Consider the following 22,397-nt stretch of genomic DNA (forward strand, 5'->3'; position numbering starts at 1 on the left):
TGGGAAAGTCAGGATTAACAAACCCGATTGGTTGATGCATGAATACATCCTCTTCCAAGTCCCCGTGCAAGAAGGCATTCTGTATATCAAGCTGATGAAGAGGCCAATTCCTGGTGACTGCAATCGAAAGAAGAAGTCTGACGGTTACGGGTTTGATGACGGGAGAGAAGGTTTCTGAATAATCAAGACCGGGTTGCTGATGAAACCCTTTGGCGACCAATCTGGCTTTGCGTCGCTCAAGGGTGCCATCAGCACGCCTTTTGGTCTTGAGAATCCACTTACAGCCAAGGATATTGTGTTTGGGTGAAGGAGGAACGAGATCCCATGTACGGGTTTGAAGTAGGGCGTGAAATTCTGTGGTCATAGCTTCACGCCATTCAGGGAATTTGGCAGCTTCAGTGTATGAAGTAGGGTTTTCAGGGATTGAAGGTGTAGTCGAGGTAATGAGGGAGGCTGATTTGGGGGCTGGCCATGGCACGGTTCCGTCAGTACGACGAAGAGGACAGTGAATATTTGCCTTGGATCGGGTGATCATGGGATGAGACCCATGAGATTGAACAGATGGTAAAGCCGAAGGCAGTTGGGTAGAGGATGAAGGGAGCAGATCATCGTTAGGGTTTGATGATGAGTCGGGCGAAGAATGGTTAGGGTTTGATGATGATGAGTCGAACTGGAGATTGGTATTTGGAGAGGAATTGGGTTCGGTTTGAGGAGAGCTTGGGAGAGTTTGAGAAGGAACAATTACGGGTGGAGGAGAAATGGGCCGAGATAAATTTTGTGAGAGGGGCAACACTGTGTGTAAAGGAGCAGCAGAGTTGGGCCGTGAGGATACGATTATGTCTGTGGACCGAATAGGTGGAGAATGAGAATTAAAAGGAGAAGGCGGCCCAGAGAGATAATCAGAATGAATTGAAGTCGAGGACCCAGCGGAAGCAAAAGGAAATAAGGACTCATCAAATCGGACATCACGAGAGAGGTACACACGACCAGTGGGTATATGAAGACAATTGTACCCTTTATGATCAGGACTATAACCAATAAAAACACAGAGTTGAGAACGGAGATCAATTTTATGTTTGTTGAAGGGCCGAAGATTGGGCCAGCAGGCGGACCCAAAAACTCGAAAAAAAGAGTAGTCAGGATTTTGTTGAAATAGCTTTTGAAATGGTGAGACATTGTTAAGTATTGGTGACGGCATGGAATTAATGAGGAAAGTGGCCGTTTGAAAAGCTTCTACCCAATATTTGTTTGGCATAGAGGAGTGAGCTAAGAGAGAGAGGCCAGTCTCAACAATATGTCGATGTCGTCTTTCAATACTCCCATTTTGAGGGTGAGAGTATGGACAAGTAATGCGATGAGTGATGCCAAAAGTTTTGAGTAGTGAATGAAGAGGACGAAACTCTCCTCCCCAGTCGGTTTGTATTGCAATGACATTTGAGGAAAATGTATTACTTACATACCGAAGAAAGGCAAGGAAAATAGCAACAACATCAGATTTGGCTTGTAAAGGAAAAAACCAAATGTATTTAGTATAATCATCCACTATGGAAAGATAGAAACGACAACCTTTAGAGGACAGTACAGGTGCTGGTCCCCAAACATCTAAAAATAAAAGTTGAAAGGGATATTGAGAACGAGAAGGGGAAGGAGGATGAGGGAGAACATGAGATTTAGCTTGCAAACAAGCTTGACATTTAAATGTAGAGGTGGGAGACAAAACAGGTAAATTGAACTGACGTAAAGTAAAAGAAGTAACACGAGGATTGGGATGTCCTAGACGGAAGTGCCATGTCTGTGTGGAAGTTCTTTCACCAATTAAGGCTTGCGGCTGTAAAGAAGGAGAGGATCTGGTGGATTGAATTTGCTGGTGTTCGGCCTCAGCATCAGAATGTAATACATAAAGTCCATCTTTAACAGGTCCTTGAAGGAGCACCTTCCGAGTATGTAGATCCTTCACAAAAAAACCAGAGGAATGAAACTCAAAAAATACGGCATTATCAACACAGAATTGTCTAACAGATAACAAGTTTCTAGTAATGGCAGGAACATGCAAAAGATTTTTAAGTAAATATTGACGAGAAGGAGTAGTAATACGAGCCGTGCCAGTGTTCTGAATGGAGAGAGAGGAACCATCACCAAGACTGACTTGATCAGCACCATAATACGGAGTAGGATCTAAGTGAAGATTGGAGAAATCAGCTGTGAAGTGATTGGTTGCGGCAGTATCAGGAAACCAGTTTGATGTGGATGGATTCGGGTGAGTTTGAGGGAAGGCAGTGTAATGAGCTTGAAGAGTCGATGGAGGACCAGACTGATAAGTATGATTAAATCGATGATAGCAGGACAACGCTGTATGACCAGACTTTTGACACACCTGGCAGAGTGGTCGAGACGCTAAGGACGAATTAAAGAAATTTGGATGAGAAGAAGATCCACGACCCCTGCCACGACCACGACCTCGGTAGGAACCACGTCCACGACCTCTATTAGATGAAGAGGAAGAAGACTGGGAAGGTGTGGTAGTGGAGTTGGCAGATATAGGACTAGCCGAGAGCAGAGAGTGAGTTTGATGTGCAAGACGGGACTCATGGTTTAGTAAATAGCTGAAGATTTGAGAGGTGGATAAAGGTTCTGGTCTGGTGGTAATCGATGTTACGATGGATTCATAATCAGATCCCAATCCAGCCAAGAGATAAATGACAAATTCAGAGGGAGAAAGAGGATGACCAGCGGCACTTAAAGAAGAGGAAAGAGCAGTAGCTTTGTTGAAGTAGGCAGCGATAGTTTCGGATCCTTTCTTTAAAGTGGCTAACTGAAATTTGGTCTGCATAATATGTGCAGAGGATTGTGCTGCGAAGAGAGAATGAAGAGTGTTCCAGGCATCACGTGAAGTAGTGCATTCTAGCACTTGAGCAAGCACCGTATCGGTGAGAGAGGAGTTGATAGCTGAAAGGATAAGTTGATCTTGCAAAACCCACTGATTGTAATCGGGGTTAGCAACTCCATCAATGAGAGGAGGTGGTGCAGCGATAGAGCCATCAATAAAACCAAAAAGACGATGACCGATAAGAAATGGTTGAATCTGGGCTTTCCAGAGTAGATAGTTGTCAATGTTAAGTTTGATAGTGATCAAATTGGTGGAGAGGGAAGAAGGAAAAGAAGAAATGGATTTTTCCGGAGGGGTGGGTGATTGGGAATCCATGACAGGTACAGGATGATACAGACGTGAGTCTGTTTTCAGTCTCTTGATACCATATCAAGTGGGTAAAAAGGTACCGAAAACATTGCTCAAGAACTGCTTGATGAAATTACTGAAAGAAACGAAACTTCTATAAATGCACTATTGATTTCAGTATTTCCCTTGAATACAAAGAATACTCATTCACTGAGTATTTATAGACAGTATGCATAACAGAAAAATACAATGATGAAATCTGGACTGTACACCTCAGCAGAGATGGTTTTGATAATTCCTTCGAGAGGCTTCTTTTCTTGTTGGTTATTTGAGTGCAGAATCATGAAGGGCTTTTTGGTAAGTCATTACTTGCTTCAATAATTATTATATGAATAGTGCTGCTTTACATTATTACATGAATAGTGCTGCAGATATAAATTAATTATTAAAAAATAAATTTAAAATGATTTCATATAATAAAAAATTAATTAATACGAGGCAAATGTACTCCAGTTATTCAGTCAAGCACCCAAGCTCACGTTACGAAGGTAAGTTATAATTTAAGGGCCAGTTATAAACTTAAGATTTAAATCCGCCTTTAGATTTGATGGTTGAGATCACTCTAAATCGCTTTTCTATTTTGCAACCTTTTGTAGAATAAAGAATAATATGTTAAAATAAAGCTTGTAAAATTAATATAAAATACATATGTACTATTCATCTATATAAACATGTTTTATTATTTGTTTCTTTTTTCTAATATTTCTTTATATTTTTCCATTTACCCTTCTATTTATAAAATATGAAAAAATTTTAATATTATTTGAACATTTTATTTTAAAAAAGAAAAGTAGTCATGTTAAAAAAACCTCAAAACATGATAAAAGGATAGAAAGTTAAAAAGATAGGATTAATGAGTTTTTTTCATCTTTTTTTTTTTAACATTTTATTGGGCTATTGATGTCATTTTGGCAATTAATGTATGAGAAATATTAAAAGATTTGAGAATATTACAAATTTAATGGTAGTTAGAAAAGTATTTAAAATGAATAAAGAAAGAATATTTAAAGAAATAGAAAAATAATATATAGCAAAAGTATTATGCACTCCTTTTGAAAAAAATAGATAAATATAAAACTTACATAAAAAAAATTAATTTTTTAATAATAGATCTTATTTTTTGTCAAAATGAGTGGACGAGACTTGCACATCCTACGACTGTATTCAACATTACTTATTATAAAATTCGTTAGCTAAAATAAATAAAAAATTAAAAAAAAATTAATTTTTATGATGTATTCTAAAGAATAAAATACAATCACCATCGAGATTGCTATAAGATGAAACAAAAACACGAACTGGTAATTAAATTTTAGAAAAGACTGTAAAGTAAGAGACGCAATCTTTATTTATTTATTTTTATTTATTATTATTTTTTTCCCAATGGAAATTACACTTTCTTGGGGTAGAATTCATCAACCCACATCTCACCAATCCCCCTCTATTGGTATAAAGCGAAAACATATAAGTTAAACTACAAGTTAAATTGATGGGCAATACAGTGACAATTTTATTAATTTGATGATATTGTTGGAAAAAAATATTCCATGTTATTTCTAAATGCCATTTTTATTGTTCTTTTTTTCAAAATTTATGTTTGATTAGTTTTAATACTTTTGGATTGTTTTTTTCTTTCTAAATTCTGTCAAGTTGTAAATTTTATTTTATTTTAAAAAAAAAAAAATTATCTATGGACGATCTTTTCTTGTAATTCAAACAGCTAAAAAATTTTACTAAATAAATAAAAAAAATTAAAAACACAAACAAAAGGAATAGAAGGGATATCCAAGGTTTCAGTTTTTATATTTTTGAATTTTTTTTTTAATAAATATATATTTATAGATTTTTTTAAAAAAAATATTTAATAAATTACATATATCCTGAGCGATAAAAAATACATACAGTGAAGATGACCACAGAGAGTGACCCCCACCTGGCCATGCGGGGGCGATCAATAATTAAAGGTGAGCAATAATAAAGAATCGAAATGACTGTAAAGTAAAATAAAGCAATGCTGTCAGTTGACATTTAACAGCATTGCCTTCACTTCAGAATTTTCTGTCAGTTTTATCATGACTTCTTTTTTTTGTTTTTTTTTATATGTATTTTTTACACTTTTAAATATTTAAAAAAATAAAACAACCATAATATTATTAAAAGATATTTTCTTAATTATTAAATAAAAAATTTTAAAAAAAATAAAAATTCCAACAATAATATATAATTGTAAGAACCGATAGCGAAAGTATTATTTTCCTTAAATTTGGGGTGGCACAACAGCCACAGCGGGTTCCACTAGTTATTTTAGAGTTTGTTTTGTTTTTACTTTTTTTTTTTTACATATTTTTTTAACACTTTTAAATATATTTTTAAAAAAAAAAAAATTCAGAACATCATTAAAAAATACTTCCTTAATCCTAAAGTAAAAAACAAAAAAATAAATAAATAAATAAATAAAATTGCAAGCGATAGCGGGAGGACTAGCATTATCCATTTTCTAATTTTATTTTTCTAATTAATTATTCGCATATTGCAGTCACAATATTTATCTTCTGTCCTAACATTTGATTAAAGATAAATGATATTTGTATCATAGAGTTCGTAAGTATTGTGCAATCTCTTTGAAAAAAATTGAATAAATATGAAATCTACATAAAAAACTTAATTTTTTAAAAATGAATCTCACTATTTTTCAAAACGATTGCACGGTAATTACGCACTTTGCAACTGCATATAGCATTACTCTTAATTGAATTGTCAATTTTTTGTTAGCTTTCGTTCTCAACAAGAGAGAGAAAGTAAAAGAGAGAGGGAGCAGAAGAGAGAGTTCGGGCTCCTAGCTGGCCGTCGGCGGGAATGCGAGGAGGATAAAACTGTAGGGTGTTTTGAGCGGGAGTGAAAATGAGACCGGTTTGAATATGCATAGTGCTAGTATGCCGCCAGCTTTGACGACTAGGCGTGCCCACTAGTATAAATTTTAAATTTTATTTTATTTTTATTTTTTTCATATTTTTTAAATATCTTTAAATATTTTTAAAAAATAAAAAATATATGAATACACTAAAACTCACTTTCATAATCTTTAAATAAAAAATAAATTAATTAAAAGTTAAAATTAAATAGATGAACGGTGAAAATGAGAAAGTAAACTCGTGGGCTACTATTTTCCTTTGAATATTGATATAAAGGAATTTCATTTTTTTTTTGCCAGAAGCTGACACTTTTCTATGAGCCTCGGTCAAATCTTTGGCAGAGTGTGATCTGAGCAGACTGGTAGTATAGCGTGGTAGGAGTATCACTACCCTTTTAGATATGCAACCATGAGTGTAGATTTGTGAGTTTTATTGCCCACAACCGGGACCATAGATCCATGCACAGATCTTTGGATATGAATTTTTCAAGGTTTGTTACATTTGTTGAAAAAATTTGTTGGATTTGTGCAATTTTTCTAATGTATATGCAATTTTGTTAAACTTTTTTTTGTGAAAAATATATTGTCAGGATGGCCGGTGGATAATGTAAATTTATGCACAAGCAGATGGAGACGAAATATATTGACAGAATCTTTCCCATATTAAGAGCACAAAATCAGAAATTCCTTGATTCTTGTAATTATTTCATATTTTTTGTAATTAGCATATCATTTCCTTACATGCATAGTTTCCATATAGAATCTAGCCTAGTGTAGCTATATATATGTAACGACCCTCAGTGTAAAATTCAGATCATCTTGAATGAAAAGTTTAAACATTTTTTATATTTGACATGGTATCAGCCTAACCGATCCTTTCTCCATAACTTCTTCCTCCGACCCTCCTTCCTCCAACCCTCCTCCTCTCCTTACCTTATTCACCCTTCAGATTCTCCTAGCCTTATTCTAGTCTCTGCTCTTCTTACAGGAGACAACTTTCCCAAATGGCAAAAAGCCATGACCCGTGCTCTCAACGCCAAGAACAAACTCAGCTTTGTTAATGGCTCTCTTTCACCACCCAACACCAACTCAACAAATTATACTCAATGGAATCAAACCAAAGACATGGTCCTTACCTGGCTTCTAAACTCCATTAGCCCCTCCATAGCAAATTCCCTCGAATTTCACACCAATCCTCGCGAGGTATGGCTTGACCTCCAATCCCGTTTCTGTCATGGGAACAATGCTCGTATCTACCACCTCAAACGTGAACTATCTTCCTTGCACCAAACCACCCATTCTATTCATGAGTATTGCAACCAAATTAAACAAATTTGGGATGAATTCAACCATCTACAAAAGAGCAATGATCTCAAAGACTTCCAACAGCAAGCCGAGGATGAACAGGTTTACCAATTCTTGCTTGGCCTTAACGATTCCTTCTCCCAACTAAGAACACAAATTTTGGCCATGGATCCCCTTCCTCCCATCACCAAATTTTTTTCTATTCTGTTTCAGGAAGAGCAGCAGCGCCTACTCCAAATTCGGCCACCACCTGACCTCCCAGTCTTCGCCGCTCATTCCACCAAACCTCCCCTTCGTTGCTCGGAGTCTGGCAAACTAGGCCACTCGCGTGACCGCTTCTGGCGGATTGTGGGATACCCACCAGGCCGTGATGCACGAAATCAGGCCAGGCCCTCTCTCCTTGGTAAACCTCCCTCCACTCTCTCACCGGTGGCCAACCAAGTGTCCCTCTCCTCCTCCTCGTTGCCGTTGCCGTGTGTGTCTCTAGAAATGTACCAGAAGCTTCTCGATCTGCTCAGTCCGAAACCCTCATTAGCCAATTTTGTCGGTAACTTCTCTACCTCTCCCTCTTTTGATCACAACCTTGCGTGGGTTGTGGATAGTGGTGCTAGTGACCACATGTGCCACGACCGAAGCTTCTTCACTGAGTTGGTGCCTCCCTCCCATGAGCAACTCGTGAGATTACCCACTGGCCACACTCTTCCAATTGAAGGTGTCGGCACTTGCTATTTGACCGAAACCCTTCTATTGCACAAAGTCTATTATGTCCCTCAATTCCAATTTAATCTTCTCTCTGTCCCTCAGCTTACTACTAATAATTTTTGTATTGTCTCTTTCTCTTCTACCAATTGTTTTTTTTCAAGACCCACACTCGACGAGGTTGATTGGAGCGGGTGAGCTTTGCAATGGGCTTTATGTGTATCGGCCCCAACCCATTATGGCCCTCTCTGTACAAAATGCTGCTAATAAAGTCTTATGGTACCAACGCCTAGGTCATCCGTCCCGTTTAAATATTCCTAGTCTTTTCAATAATCCTTGTGTTTATTCTGATTGTGATGTTTGTGCTCGTTCTAAGCACACTAGACTCCCTTTTTCTTCTCAAGTTAATAAAAGTACTTTTGCTTTTAATCCTATTTTTTGCGATATATGGGGTGGATATCATACTTCTTCACTTTGTGGTGCTCATTATTTTCTTACCATAGTTGATGATTTTTCACGCACTACTTGGATCTATCTCATGCGTTACAAATATGAAGTTTACACTCATCTCATGCATTTTTTTTGCATTTATCCAAAATCAGTTCAACACCATGATTAAAATAATTAGAACTGACAATGGACAAGAGTTTCTTTCCCACAAATTTCAAAACTATCTCCATGATCACGGCATCATTCATGAACGTGCTTGTGTTGAAACTCCACAACAAAATAGTGTTGTGGAACGTAAACATCGGCATCTCCTGAATGTTGCTCGTAGTATCCGTTTTCAAGCTCACTTACCTTTGACTTTTTGGGGTGAATGTGTCCTCATGGCTACTTACCTTATCAATCATACCCCAAGTCGTATTCTCGATAATAAATCCCCCTTTGAAATTCTCTTCAATATTCCACCCACCTATGATCATCTTTGCGTGTTCGGCTGTCTCTGCTATGCTCAAACCCTCCATACTTCCCGTGACAAATTTTCTCCTCGCGCCTCTAAATATGTCTTTCTTGGCTACCCTAGCAATCATAAAGCCTACAAGCTTTATAATCTCGACACCCAAGTCACCTTCTATTCATGAGATGTTACCTTCCATGAACACCAATTTACATTTCAAGACATTCCTGACTTTCCTCATACATCTACACCTGTCATACCTCTCCCTGTCCCCTATCTTACCATCCACTTCTCATACTCCTTCCATTACTACCCCCGATCCACCTCCTCCTCCCACTTCCCTTCGTCCTCGTCGCACCACTACCAACCCACATATCTCCAATATGTTTGTCCAATCCTACACACAGAGCCCACGACAATCTCATCTGCTGCACAGACCTCAGGTACTGCTCGTCCCGTATCTGTTTTTCTTTTTTATTCTCGTTTCTCACCTTCGCACCTTACTTTTATAACTACTCTCACTACTTCTGTTGAACCTTCCTGCTATTCCACTGCCCTTCGGCATTCCCACTGGCGTGAAGCTATGCCTGCTGAACTCAATACCCTTGAGGCTAATTCCACTTGGACTCTTAAGCCACTACCTCCTAGTAAGAAACCCATTGGCTGTAAATGGGTATTTAAAGTCAAGTTTAAGGCCGATGGTTTCGTCAAAAGATACAAAGCACGGTTAGTTGCCAAAGGCTATATTCAAGTTGAAGGCCTTGACTACTATGAGACCTTTGCTCCTATTGCCAAAATGACTACAGTTCGGTGTCTATTGGCCGTTGCTGCTACTCAACAATGGATCATCCATCAACTTGACGTCAACAATGCATTCTTGCATGGTGATCTTGATGAGGAAGTTTACATTACACCACCTCCCGGTTACTGTCCCAAAGGGGAGACCCATGTCTGTCGTCTCCGGAAATCCCTCTACGGCCTTAAACAAGCCTCTCGCAACTGGTTTTTTAAACTAACCACTGTGCTTCTTGATGCAGGTTTTTCCTAATCTCAGGCAGATCATTCTTTATTCACCTTGGTCACTTCCACCAGTATTACTATTGTTCTTGTCTACGTTGATAACATTCTGACTGCTGGCAATGATCTCACCCATATTATGATCTTCAAAGATGTTCTCTCTACACACTTCAAAACCAAAGATCTCGGTCCTCTCAAAAATTTTCTTGGTCTTGAAGTTGCTTGTTCACCTCAAGGCATATTTCTCAATCAACGAAAATATGCTCTTGATATTCTATTTGATAATGGACAACTTGGTGCCCGAAGCACTCCCTTTCTCATGGAACAAAATTTGAAGCTCACCAACCATGATGGAACTCTCCTTCCTGATCCTTGTGCCTATCGACGACTTGTTGGCCATCTCATCTACTTGACCATAACCCGCCCTGATATTGTTTTTGCAATGAACATCCTCAGTCAGTTTATGCATGCTCCTCGAGCTCCTCACATGCAAGCCGCCACTCGTGTTCTCCGTTATATTAAAAGCAGTTCAGGGCATGGCATTTTTTTCTCTTCCTCCAGCAGTTTACATATTACTGCTTATACTGATTCAGATTGGGCCAATTGTCCCACCACTCGACGCTCCACCACAGGCTACTTCATCCAGCTCGGTTCTAACCCTATTTCCTGGCGTACAAAGAAACAGACAACAGTGGCACGTTCTTCTGCTAAAGCTGAATATCGTGCCATGGTCGTCACCACTTGCGAACTCACCTGGCTGAAACAGCTCCTCATTGATCTTGGTATTTCTCATCTCGAGCCTTTCAGCTTACATTGTGACAATCAATCGGCTCTACACATCGCTCACAATCCTGTGTTTCATGAAGGCACAAAATATATTGAGATTGATTGTCACCTTGTTCATGACAAAATCCGATCAGGTCTCCTCATAGCTGTTCATACTTCCTCTCATGAGCAAGTCGCCAACATCTTCACCAAAGCCTTAAGACGAGACCTCTTTCACTATTTTCTCCGCAAGTTGGGCATTACAGATCTCCATGCGCCAACTTGAGGGGGCGAATTGACAGAATCTTTCCATATTAAGAGCACAAAATCAGCAATTCCTTGATCCTTGTAATTGTTCCATATTTTTTGTAATTAGCATATCATTTCCTTATATGCACAGTTTCCATATAGAATCTAGCCTAGTGTAGCTATATATATGTAACGACCCTAAGTGTAAAATTCAGATCATTTTGAATGAAAAGTTTGAACATTTTCTATATTTGACAAAATATGAATTGGGACGAAATGCACCATGGGTGGCTACTTGAACGTATGGGGAAGGTAGCAACCTTACACCTGATAATATCATTAAAAAAGTCTGAGAGTGGCTTTTATAATTAGACTCTTATTAAGTCCTTTTATTCTAAAGGGTGTGATCACCAAACGGTGTACTCTTTGGAATGACACCCTCTAACATGGTGATGGTTTCCATGAGGGCTGATGTTTAAGGAAGTGTCAATAGACACAACTTTTTGATTTAATCAAAAGGTTGTGTGTGACTAGTAAAGTGTCAAGAGACACAACCTTTTGATTTGTCAAAAGGTTGTGTCACTTCTTAAGGTTGTGACCTTTGAGTTACTATTGGTTTACCAATTGTTGTGCCCTTTGCCAATAGGTTGTGTCATTTTTTAAGGTTGTAACATTTGGATTACCATTGGTTAACTAATGGATGTGCCTTTTGCCAACTAGTGCATAATGACCTATAAATAGGGATTATTAGTGCACAAATGAAAGCACTTAAATTCCCTTTATTCATCACCAACTTGTGGGACAAATACCCTCACGAGAGTGTCATCATATTGCCAAAATTCCACTTTCATTTGTTCTTCATTATTCAACAAGTCCAAATATTTGTCACCCAAAAACTATGCTACATGCCCTACATATGTAGTACGAATTTTTCATATTTGATGATATAAACTATTGTGGACGTGTTTTGCACCCTTAAGCACTTTGTATGGTCCTGTAACAAGAGAAATGAGAAGGTCTGAAAAGTATTAAAACGCCTTTAATGCCTAAGCCAGATGTGTAACTCGACATCCACAGCGAAATATATAGGTAGTATTCACTTACTAGATGGGTGAACATCTGCTGATATATGTAGAGGCTAGAGGGCTAGTTCCGGGCCTTGTAACAACCTAATCTCTCATTTAAAATTAGGCTCCTGCTTTGCCATTTGAATTTTCCTTCTTATATGATCTTATCTGAAACGTCTTGTCGTTATGAGACCCGTTGGGTCCCTTATCTTTGGGCGGCATAGAGACTCAGGGAATAGTGGTGAACGTCCCTTATTCTGTTTGGGGCTCTATGGGAGTTACCTCCCTAGGGCCAGGGGGTTGATGGATCGTATAGGGGGCTTGTTGTATAGGAGGGAATTCTAACCTCTATAGTTATCCTGTGAAGTCTCATCACGAGGGCGTGATGGGACTTCTACTCATTACATTGCCTCGTTACTTTGGCCACCATCATTTCGAGCTCTATGCATTAAAAGAGGTGGAGTCTCATTTTGTTTTCACGCTTCTTCACGTTCCCCTTTTTGCGTCTAACATGTTTTTGTCATTATCATCCCATCGCTTCGAGTGGTGTTGTCCTTTTTGAACTAGTATTCCTGGTGCATCTCCAACTCTATTGTTCTGCTCTTTTCTCGTTTCGATGCGCCCCCTCGCGTCTTTGTTTTCTTTTGTCCTCAATTGCTCATTTTTGTTTCCGGATTCTCTTTAGTGATGGCTTCCCATAAGTCTTCTCGTTTAAATGTTTATCGTTCAATTACTATAACAAAAATAAAATAAAATAAAAAATAATTTTAAAATATGTAAAGTGTGTGATATAAAATGATGAATAGCATCCTTCTAATGAAATAATTCTACTTAATAATGTAGTTCACTTTTCATTGCTTTGGTTTTAGCCTTCCCGTAAAGTCCCTGCATGCCTTTTGTAATTTCTAAAATACCCTCGAACCCTTTCCTTCAGCTTCCGTAAAAGCCTTTTGGGTAATCACGTTTTTGCCCTAGCACACGACAGAATGCGTTCTAAGCTTGTCTTATTTTACATGGGCCTTGTTGTTGGACTGGGCTTACTTTGGACTTGGGCTGCGTTTGATTTGAAATTGGATTTATGTTTTGAGTTAAGTTTAATATTAATTTAGATATTTTTTTTAATAGATTTTTTTGAAATATTAATTTAGGTTTATATCTTGTGCTTGGATTAAATTTTATGTTAAGCTTGGTTTTATATATTTTAGAAAACTATAATAATATGTTAAGATGGGCTTAATCTTAATTGAATAATTATGTTAGCCAATAACTTTATTTTTTTCTACAAAAAATAATTAAGAAAATTAAACTATTTGATTTATTGCTAATTTTATAGTTCGATTCGAATAGTAAATAATAAGTGTTTAATCTTTTATATTATTTAAAACACTTTAAATATTTATTATAATAAGTTTCGATATTTTTATGCAATTAAAGTTGTAAATTTAAAATAAAGAAATATGTCAAGAATAATTAAATGATATTAGTATTTATTATATTTCTTGTAAGATTGAATAATTATATTAACTATAAAAAAGTAAACTTATTTTAATAGTATTATAGTCCGAATATTCTACTAAATTATAATTTGAACGTTAAAATGTTATTAATATTTAAATAATTTAAGATTTAAGCATTTATTGATTATTTTCTACACTGAATTTAATTAAGTGAGATATTAGAACATGTTTTCCAACATGGATATAGTGAAATTTTATACTTCATATAGCTGTATAGGTGATGACTTACAAAGTAAAATTCAAAAATCAACACACGGAAGTAATTTAATCACGAATTAAAAATATCACATGTCAATTTAGATAACTTATTATTAAAGCCAATGTTTATGTATCTCACATAACATAATTATGCAAACATGTTATCTAGCATAGCACACAATCATGTTATTCTGCATCATGTTCAGATTTAGAAATTATAATTATGTACGTATTATGTCATGCATCTCATTTGTATAAGACATGAGTTTTCTTAAATTTAAGTGCAGAATAAGATCAAAACAATTTAATCAGATAACCATTCAAATATATGGTACCAATACAATTTCAAAATGGATGTAGAAGAATTCAAGCTTAGTCCACCATCATATGCCAAAATACTATATCTCAGCAACTCCCCTAAAATTCTATATCTCAACAGCTCCCCTTACTGCAAGGGGACATGGAGCAAGTGCCACACACAAGGTCAAGTGTTTTGGCCAGCCTAGTAAGATAAATTATATAAGTCAAAACAATCAGTAGATTTAGATAAATCAAGATACATCATGCATAATATAAACATTAATAAATCTAATTCAGACACATCTATCCATGGTCCGACTAATTCAGACACATCTAACTTTAACTTTGAATTTATTATTTATAAAATATAATCTCTATATCTATTAAAAAAAATAAAAATATCCTTTTAAACAATTAAAAAGATCAGAAAATATAATGTACTTAATATTAAGGCTTCGTTTGGTTGATGAACTCCTCTCAACTCATCTCAACTCATCATTACAACTTTTTTAAATTCCAACACAAAATATAATAAACAATTTAACTTTTTCAAATCTCAAAATAATAATAATATTAAAAAATAATATTCTAATAATATTTTATCATCTCAACTCAACTCAACTCACTTCAACATCCAAACACAACCTTAAGTGTTACTTTATTCTTTCAAACGATTGTGATGGCGTGCTACTTCATTCAACTCCCGTTTTGCTAAAAAAGAAGTATTGGGATCAGACAAACGTTGATAATTCCATTCCCAGACCTTGGAAAAGGTCTCATAATGAGCTGGGATTGTACATTTATCATCACTTCCGATGTATCAGCATCAAAATATGTACACAAAATTAGTCCCATAATTGTTAGCAAGCAATAAATTAGACTACAACGATACTCAGTCAAAGAATGAATGGCAGGTACAGACAGGGATTATATCATATCCTGATATAGTAAAATACATACAACTTCATTTCACAGATTGATCTGAGATAAAAAAAATTAAATGGCAAGTACTAATTCATGCTGTTTTAAAATAAAGGCATCCCAGAAATAAGGTTTAGCAGCTTCAAATAATTAAATATGCAACAGAACAAGAAATTTCATAACATCCAATATAAAATCAGTAGTGCTTTCAAAACCAGATAAGCAGATAACAATGCAATGAATAATGCAACTCACCAGCATGCGCAACCACAAAGTTTCTCCCTAACCGCGTTCCTAAAAAGGAAAAGATTAATGGGGTGAACTTACCAACATGATATTTGTCTACATAATATACCAAGATGACATTTGAGATAATAAAACTAGACGTTAAACACATGTAGAGTATCTGAATGCATGAGCCTTACTAAAAATTGAGGCAAATGCTAGAATCTCAACTCCAGATCACTATTGGCAACGTACAGCACTGAAAACACTACTGAAAAAGCGCATCAGAGACTCTAATTTGTTGCCTTCCGAATTTACCACACCCATACCAAACAGTTACATGTTCTCCACAACGTTAAAATTTATGGTGAGCAAAATGTTCAAAAAAAATTTCATGGTTGAATGGCAGATTGATATCACAACTCCCCCAACAACAATTTAATACAGCTTGAAAAGAAAAAGAAAAGAAATTAGATATGTGAGGCCTCAGAAATGGCAAATATAGATACATCAACGATAATCTTTTGTGGAGAATATCTCAGATGGTACGGACAAATTTAATCATCATAGGCCACCATTAGAAAATAATATAATCATGTAGATCCGACAGAGCAGAGAGAGTTTCTGCATAGGACAGTACATGGTTTTAAATCTAATTTAAACAATAACCAAATGGGTTAGGTTGAAAGGAAATAAACAAATTGCACATATCAACATATATATCACAACTAGCTAAGATCCAAAGTTTACAACTTCTAACAAGACAGCTAAACACCTAGAATGAATTGATCAAATTACGTTATGTTATACAGACATAAAAAAGAAAAGAATAAAATTATAAATTCTCTGTTTTGGGTTGTTTAGTTGGTAAGAAAGGGCAAACCAAAGAAAAATTATCCTGCTCTTATATAAGTTTCTTTTGAACACATCTGGCAAGTGTGCTATTATGTTAAAGCATTGCAATGACCAAACACTGAATCTGACATATGTAGATAGTTAAGGCTCAAACAAATGAATATAGGAACGTCTGAATGCAAAAAGCCTAACAAAATAGGAGGCAAATGCCAGAATCTCAGCTCCCAGATCACTTTTGGCAACGTACAGCACCGAAAACGCTATAAAAAAACGCATCAGAGACTCTAATTTGTTGCCGCTAGCATTATCAGATCCATACCAGAATGCCAATCAATTTCGCGGAAAAATACACTTGCAATAAAATTAAATAGCAATATTTAACACTATGTTCTGAAAATTTAAATACGTATACGAAGAAATAAAGGCTCAGCGAATAAAACTTTGACATCAACAAGCTCCAGAGAGCTTTCATAGTTTGATGGTATAAGATATCGTCATCACCGCCAATATAGAAACGTCGAAAACATACGAGAGAGAGAGAGAGGTGTGATGGAAGCGAGCCTGTGGAATAAGCTGAAGGCTTAACTCTCGGCTGGGATGGAAGAAAGTTTGTTCAATCGAGCTGCGATAGAGTTTTGGTTTCTTGACGCATTTAAATAGTAGAGAGACGGAGATGAAACCCTAATCTTACCTGTCACCTCAATTTACCAAGACGCCCTTATACCATTATTATTTCTATTAAGAGGAAGTAATTAATTGCAAAAAAAAAAATCATACTTATCAACTCTATCATACATGATTTTTTATATTTTTATTTTTTTTCTTTAGCAAGTATGTGGTATAGGGATGATGAGTAGAATAATTCAATTAGTTTAGCAGGAATAAATTAAAAAAAATTAAAAAATATATGGTGTGTGGAATAATGAGTAATAAGGATGTAAATAAACCAGTTTGTTCGATAGTCTGCTTGGTACTCGTTTGGTTAAACTCGAATCAAATTCGACTAATAGAAAAAATACTTGACCGTGAAAGCAGATACTTGCTCGATTAGTAAATGATACGTACCCGGCTAGACTCGACTCAACTCGACTAAGACTCGTTAAGGCCCACTGATTTATGCCCGAGTTGACTTGATTAATATTCATTCATATATGATAAGTACATACATACACCTATGTATATATACATATATATATATATATATATATGTATTAATTAATAATATAAGTATAACATTTTTATAATTAAATATATAATATGTAACCTAATTACTTATGCCTATATATTGAATATGCTTCATAGATATATTTTATAATTTGTACAATAATTAATTGATAAGATTTAATAATTTCATTTACTAGTATGTGGCAATCATATATTAAATAGATATATGTTATCATATTATGTGTATGTATTAATCATTTAGCTACATATTAATTATTTATAAATTTTTAAAATCTTATAATTCAATAGAGGTTCTACTTGTTAGTTGTACAAATTCAATATTAGATTTTTTATTTATCTAATTTACTAATTATTAACTCAGCCACTTGCTCATCAGAGGAGACCAATTTGAGCCTCAAGGTCTCAGTGACATGGCTTAGCTACAACAATAGTTTATTATGCTCCTTGAACTCATTTTTTTGCCTTCTCAAACCGAGCTTCTATCCTAGCCATCACGCCACGAGCACAGTCAAAGTTTAAGCTAACTCGTAGTGAGCATTCTCCGTCTAGGCCGCCCTATTGGCATATTTGATGTTGTTGTTTGGTCTCCTCCAATTCTTGGTCCAGGCCTTGGAGCATATCTCGCATAGTGTCACGTTCCTCCTCCAGTACCTTAGGCTTAGAGTAGCACTGCGATACCTCCTCCTGAGACTTCTTCAAGTCCAACTGAAGATCAAGCATGTCGTCTCAAAGGGCGGCAACATTTTCCTCTAGTGTGTGGGAGTAAGCCTCCTCCAAATGAGAGCATAAAGATGTTGTCCTCACCGCACTTTGCTCAGAAAAGACTCGATTGGCTTTGTCAGCAAGGCGTGCAAAGAGCAAGCCTCTTCCTCCAGATAGAGCCTGGCTATCAACAATCTAACACAACAAGCGAATTGACCCCCTCGGATATGACCCCAATCGAGATTATGAAATGAAAAAGGAAGGCAATACGAAGGTTAGAATAAGGAAGCCTACCAAGGATAGAAAAATTTCCAAGTTTACGAGCAATATTGTGAACCAACTCTTCCATATGATTGTCGACTCGCGAGGTAAGCCCCAAGGGATGAGACCTAGAAGGGATAGGTAACCCTGAAAGGTTAAGCTCCCCGTCGGTTAAATAAGGTCTGGAATCGCTCACCTGCCCAAAGCAACTAGGTGACAAAGCCTAAGGGGATTGTGGTAAGAAGGTAGCACTGGTCGGAACTGCAAATGTGTCCTTCCCAGGTTGTTTGATATCACCCGAAGGAAGGACTTGTGTTGAAGTCTCTCCTAGGAGGCAAAGTACTGAAAGGCAAGGAAGGTATAGAAACTCCCGATTTCCAGTTTAATCCTTGAGCATCATCTCGCAATGATTATTCGAGTGTTGACCTTAGCGGGGGTCAGACGACGAAGGTGCATCACAATCTTGTTGAGGTAACACCTCCTCACCAACCCCATGTGCTCCAATGTGATCTCTTGGCAACAAAGACATTCCCCCAAAGTCTTCAGTGGGCATCTTGGGAAGGGGACCTGTAGAACCCTATGTGTAGACTTTAGAAATGTAGGGTGTAGTACCACGTCGATATCCACCCTCTCTTGATCAAGGGTCTCAACCAAGTGATCAAGAGTTGGCGAGGGCTGATGAACCTATCTACGGTCGCCTAGCTCAGGGGACTCAACGTCCAGAACCACCACCAGGTCAACCTCTGCTTGGAATCCTCATGGTCAGAGTTTGAATCACTACTGGCTTCGTCCACACCATGAACTGAGTCACTGTCCTAGTGAGGCTTCTTCCCTTTTTGCTCCAACGGAACAAAAATGGTTCTTTTTTGTCTGTGAGGAACATCAGCTCAAAAATTTACAACCCACAACATGGAAACGGTTCGGTAATACTAAAAATCGATCGATGTTTGCCCTGGTAAGAAGAGCATAAGACCAAACAACCTCAATATTTTGTTCAATCTTGGAGTAGACGAGTTCAAGGTGTGCTTTCTCCCTATCAGAAAGTACCATACTAATCTCACAATCCTCGGGAATGACTGGCGGCTGGCTTTGCCTGCCGAAAACTTCCAACTAGTATAAAAAACAAAGAAAAACTTCTTATGCCACTCTTTGGCATGAGATTAACGGGACTCCAAATGCGCCACCTTGTATTTGGTCTGTAAACAGAAACTGCATTGATTCCCATCAATGCGTCGAATAACATGAGTTTAGATGAACTCCAGGGCAGTAAAGTTAGGATATTCCTCACCGGCAGGTTCTAAAACTTGATGCCACATGACACAACACGATAACAAAATCCTTGAGGCGTTATGAAGAAGCTATGAAGAGGCTAGACACAAGAAATTCAAGGCATCACGAACAAGGCAAGAATAGGGGTGCCGAAGCCGCATCAGGAACATGCTTGTATATAGAGCAACTCGTTTCGAGTCAATAGCCCCACGATGGGTCCCAAGAAGATCCAGGTTCATAGAATCCGGGACCTCATACCGATTCCTCACCAAGTCCAAATATGCTTGAGAAGTAGTTGTGGACCAATTGTGTCCCTCAAAGTCATTCGAACGATGTGATTTGGCACCTTCTAATTTGTTGGGAGAACTCTGAGGACATAAAGAACGTGAACCGCGAGAGCCAAAGTGAGAAGTATTACGGGGAGCCATTGGCGATAACACAGACCGAAAGGAAAAAGTTTGAAAGATAGAAGATTAATGTTTGAAGGAGAGTGCAACAATAGGAAGTAATTAGGGTTTGAAGGAGAGTGCAACGACAGGAAGCAACTAGGGTTTGAAGGAGAGTACAACGATAGGAAATAAAAAAATGTGAAGAAGGGAATTTAAAATATGATAGCAACGGTTGGACAACCCCCAACAAGGAAACAACAGGAGTTACTAACATAGGTAAAATGAGCAAATCTCGTGATCTGCTCTGCATGAAAGGACATGGGAGGTAAGCCAGCACACATTATCGTAAACATGGCTATATGTGTCACCAAGGAGAATGAATACGAGTGGAGATGGAACATGTAGAGAAGCTGAAATGTCTCACTCTTGCCACTTAGGGTGATTAAATGCAAGTGGAAGTTGGGCGCACAAAGGTCACTGAAGCGACGCAAAAAAAGTGAGAGGAATGATAAATTTTGGTCACACTCATGCGGTAGGAATTTGTGGGGCAACTGCTAGGTCAAATATTTCCTCAAAGGAATTGGGTTGAACCCTACATCACAAGAGACCATGGACCCAAAGCCAAAAGCCATGAGCCTACCAAGCTGAAACCAAGGCCATGATCGCCAAAATGCACTGATGTAGAATTTGAATCCAACCATCGTTAATAGTGATTTAATGATATAACGGACAAGAATTAACAATCTCCAGCATGATACTCGCACACGATATTTGCCCGGTATATCAATTCCTCTCAGCATACAGTATTTGTGTTATGATCCTCTGCGATGGCAAGAAGGAGAAGAGCAGAGAGTGAGGGTTCGCAAGGGAGAAGAAGAAAAGTAAAAGCCAGAGATAGGAGAACTGAACTTGAAGTAAAAGATTGGGGGACTTACACGCTAAGCAACTCAAAACGCATAGCTTTAGCCTCATTAAACGCACCGTCTAGTAAGGAGTCAGGGACTCAAAATGCATAGCTAAAGGTTACTGAAGCACACCGTCCATCCGGGTGCTGAAGATTCTAGAAGACTATTTCTTTCCTTGTTGTTTTCTTTTCATTCCATAGTTAGTTATTTTCCTTTAACACGTGTTGTTATGTTATTAGCTCATATTGTATTCCTGCGTGGATATGAAGGAGGGTTTGTAGTGTCAGAGGGCAGACTGTGTTATTGCATGAATTTGGACTTTTGCTAGGAGGTTAAGGGATTCCCTCGAAAGAACCCTAATATCATTTCTATTTCTAGAGTTTTCTTTGTCATTTTCCCACATACAGAACCTACAACCATCTTTTTTTTTGTATTGACAATCCCTCCATCTTTTCTCTATTCCGCCGATTTACACATCATATATTTAGATCCATAACAAGTGGTATCTAGAGCCATACGTTCCTAATGGCTGAAAATCCAAATCCAAGAACAAAACAACAACAACAAGAAATGCTAGTTCATCATGAACAAGCAATCTAATATCTAAGAGAGCAAATGCACTAAATGACAGATATGATGAGAACAATCCTAGCTAAACAAACCTAGGAGCATCAGCGTGTTCAACATGGGGAAGGAGAGTATGAAATGGATCACTGCAGGCAAAGACCCAGGGGGGTCAAACTAGACTTTCCTCACTTCAATGGAGAAGACCCAGCAGCTTGGCAGTTCAAGGTGTCTCATTACTTTACATGCTATCAAACACCTCCTACGCAGCGATTAATAATGGATTCGTATCACATAGAGGGTGAGGCACTCATTTGGTACAAGGATGCGTTTGACACAGGGCAGTTTAGATGCTGGAAAATTTTTTCTCAAGCCCTGCAACAGCGTTTTGGCCCCAGAGCATACGATGACCCGATGGAAGCTCTCACCAGGCTGAAACAGACGTCCACAGTGGCTGTTTACAAGGGTCAGTTTGAGGCTCTCTCAAACCGACTCAAAGGACTGTCCGAAACACACAAGTTGAGCTGCTTCTTAAGCGGACTCAAAGATGAGATTCGTCTTCCTCTTCGCTTATTGAATCCCGTGAGCCTAAACGCATCACCTTCCTCTTCGCTTATTGAATCCCGTGAGCCTAAACGCAGCACATGGCCTCGCAAAAATACAAGAGGAATATTGCGTTAGTAAAAAAAAAATTTGTCAAACCATGGGGAGATCAAAACAACCAACAAAATACCACTGGAAGTCAGTGGTCAGTTCCTAATGCTACTACAACACAAACTCCAAGAACCCCTACCCCCATACGGAAGATTTCCTCTAGCCAAATGGATGAGGAAGCGTAGTTTATGTTACCATTGTGATGAAAAATGGAATCCAAATCATGTGTGTAAAGCCCCAAAGATTTACTTCTTACAAGCCACAGACCAGATTTGCCAAGACAAAGGAGAAGAGGTGTTCTAT

At 37.5% G+C, this 22,397-nt stretch overlaps 1 long non-coding RNA gene and 3 other non-coding genes across 4 annotated transcripts; all 4 read right to left on the minus strand.

The window, feature by feature from the left end:
* Positions 1-14,153: 14,153 nt before the first annotated feature.
* On the minus strand, positions 14,154-16,773 carry LOC108979852. The gene is made up of 2 exons (XR_001994286.2): positions 15,341-16,773; positions 14,154-14,366 (listed from the first exon to the last, which is right to left on the minus strand). It is a non-coding gene; the product is annotated as an uncharacterized LOC108979852 (long non-coding RNA).
* Positions 14,889-14,981, minus strand: LOC118347840. The gene has a single exon (XR_004800985.1). It is a non-coding gene; the product is annotated as a small nucleolar RNA snoR69Y (small nucleolar RNA).
* On the minus strand, positions 15,792-15,883 carry LOC118347850. Its single transcript, XR_004800994.1, has one exon. It is a non-coding gene; the product is annotated as a small nucleolar RNA snoR117 (small nucleolar RNA).
* On the minus strand, positions 16,588-16,671 carry LOC118347848. Its single transcript, XR_004800992.1, has one exon. It is a non-coding gene; the product is annotated as a small nucleolar RNA snoR116 (small nucleolar RNA).
* Positions 16,774-22,397: the final 5,624 nt, after the last annotated feature.

This window comes from Juglans regia, chromosome 2 (assembly GCF_001411555.2).
Source record: "Juglans regia cultivar Chandler chromosome 2, Walnut 2.0, whole genome shotgun sequence".
NCBI classification, from domain to species: domain Eukaryota; kingdom Viridiplantae; phylum Streptophyta; class Magnoliopsida; order Fagales; family Juglandaceae; genus Juglans; species Juglans regia.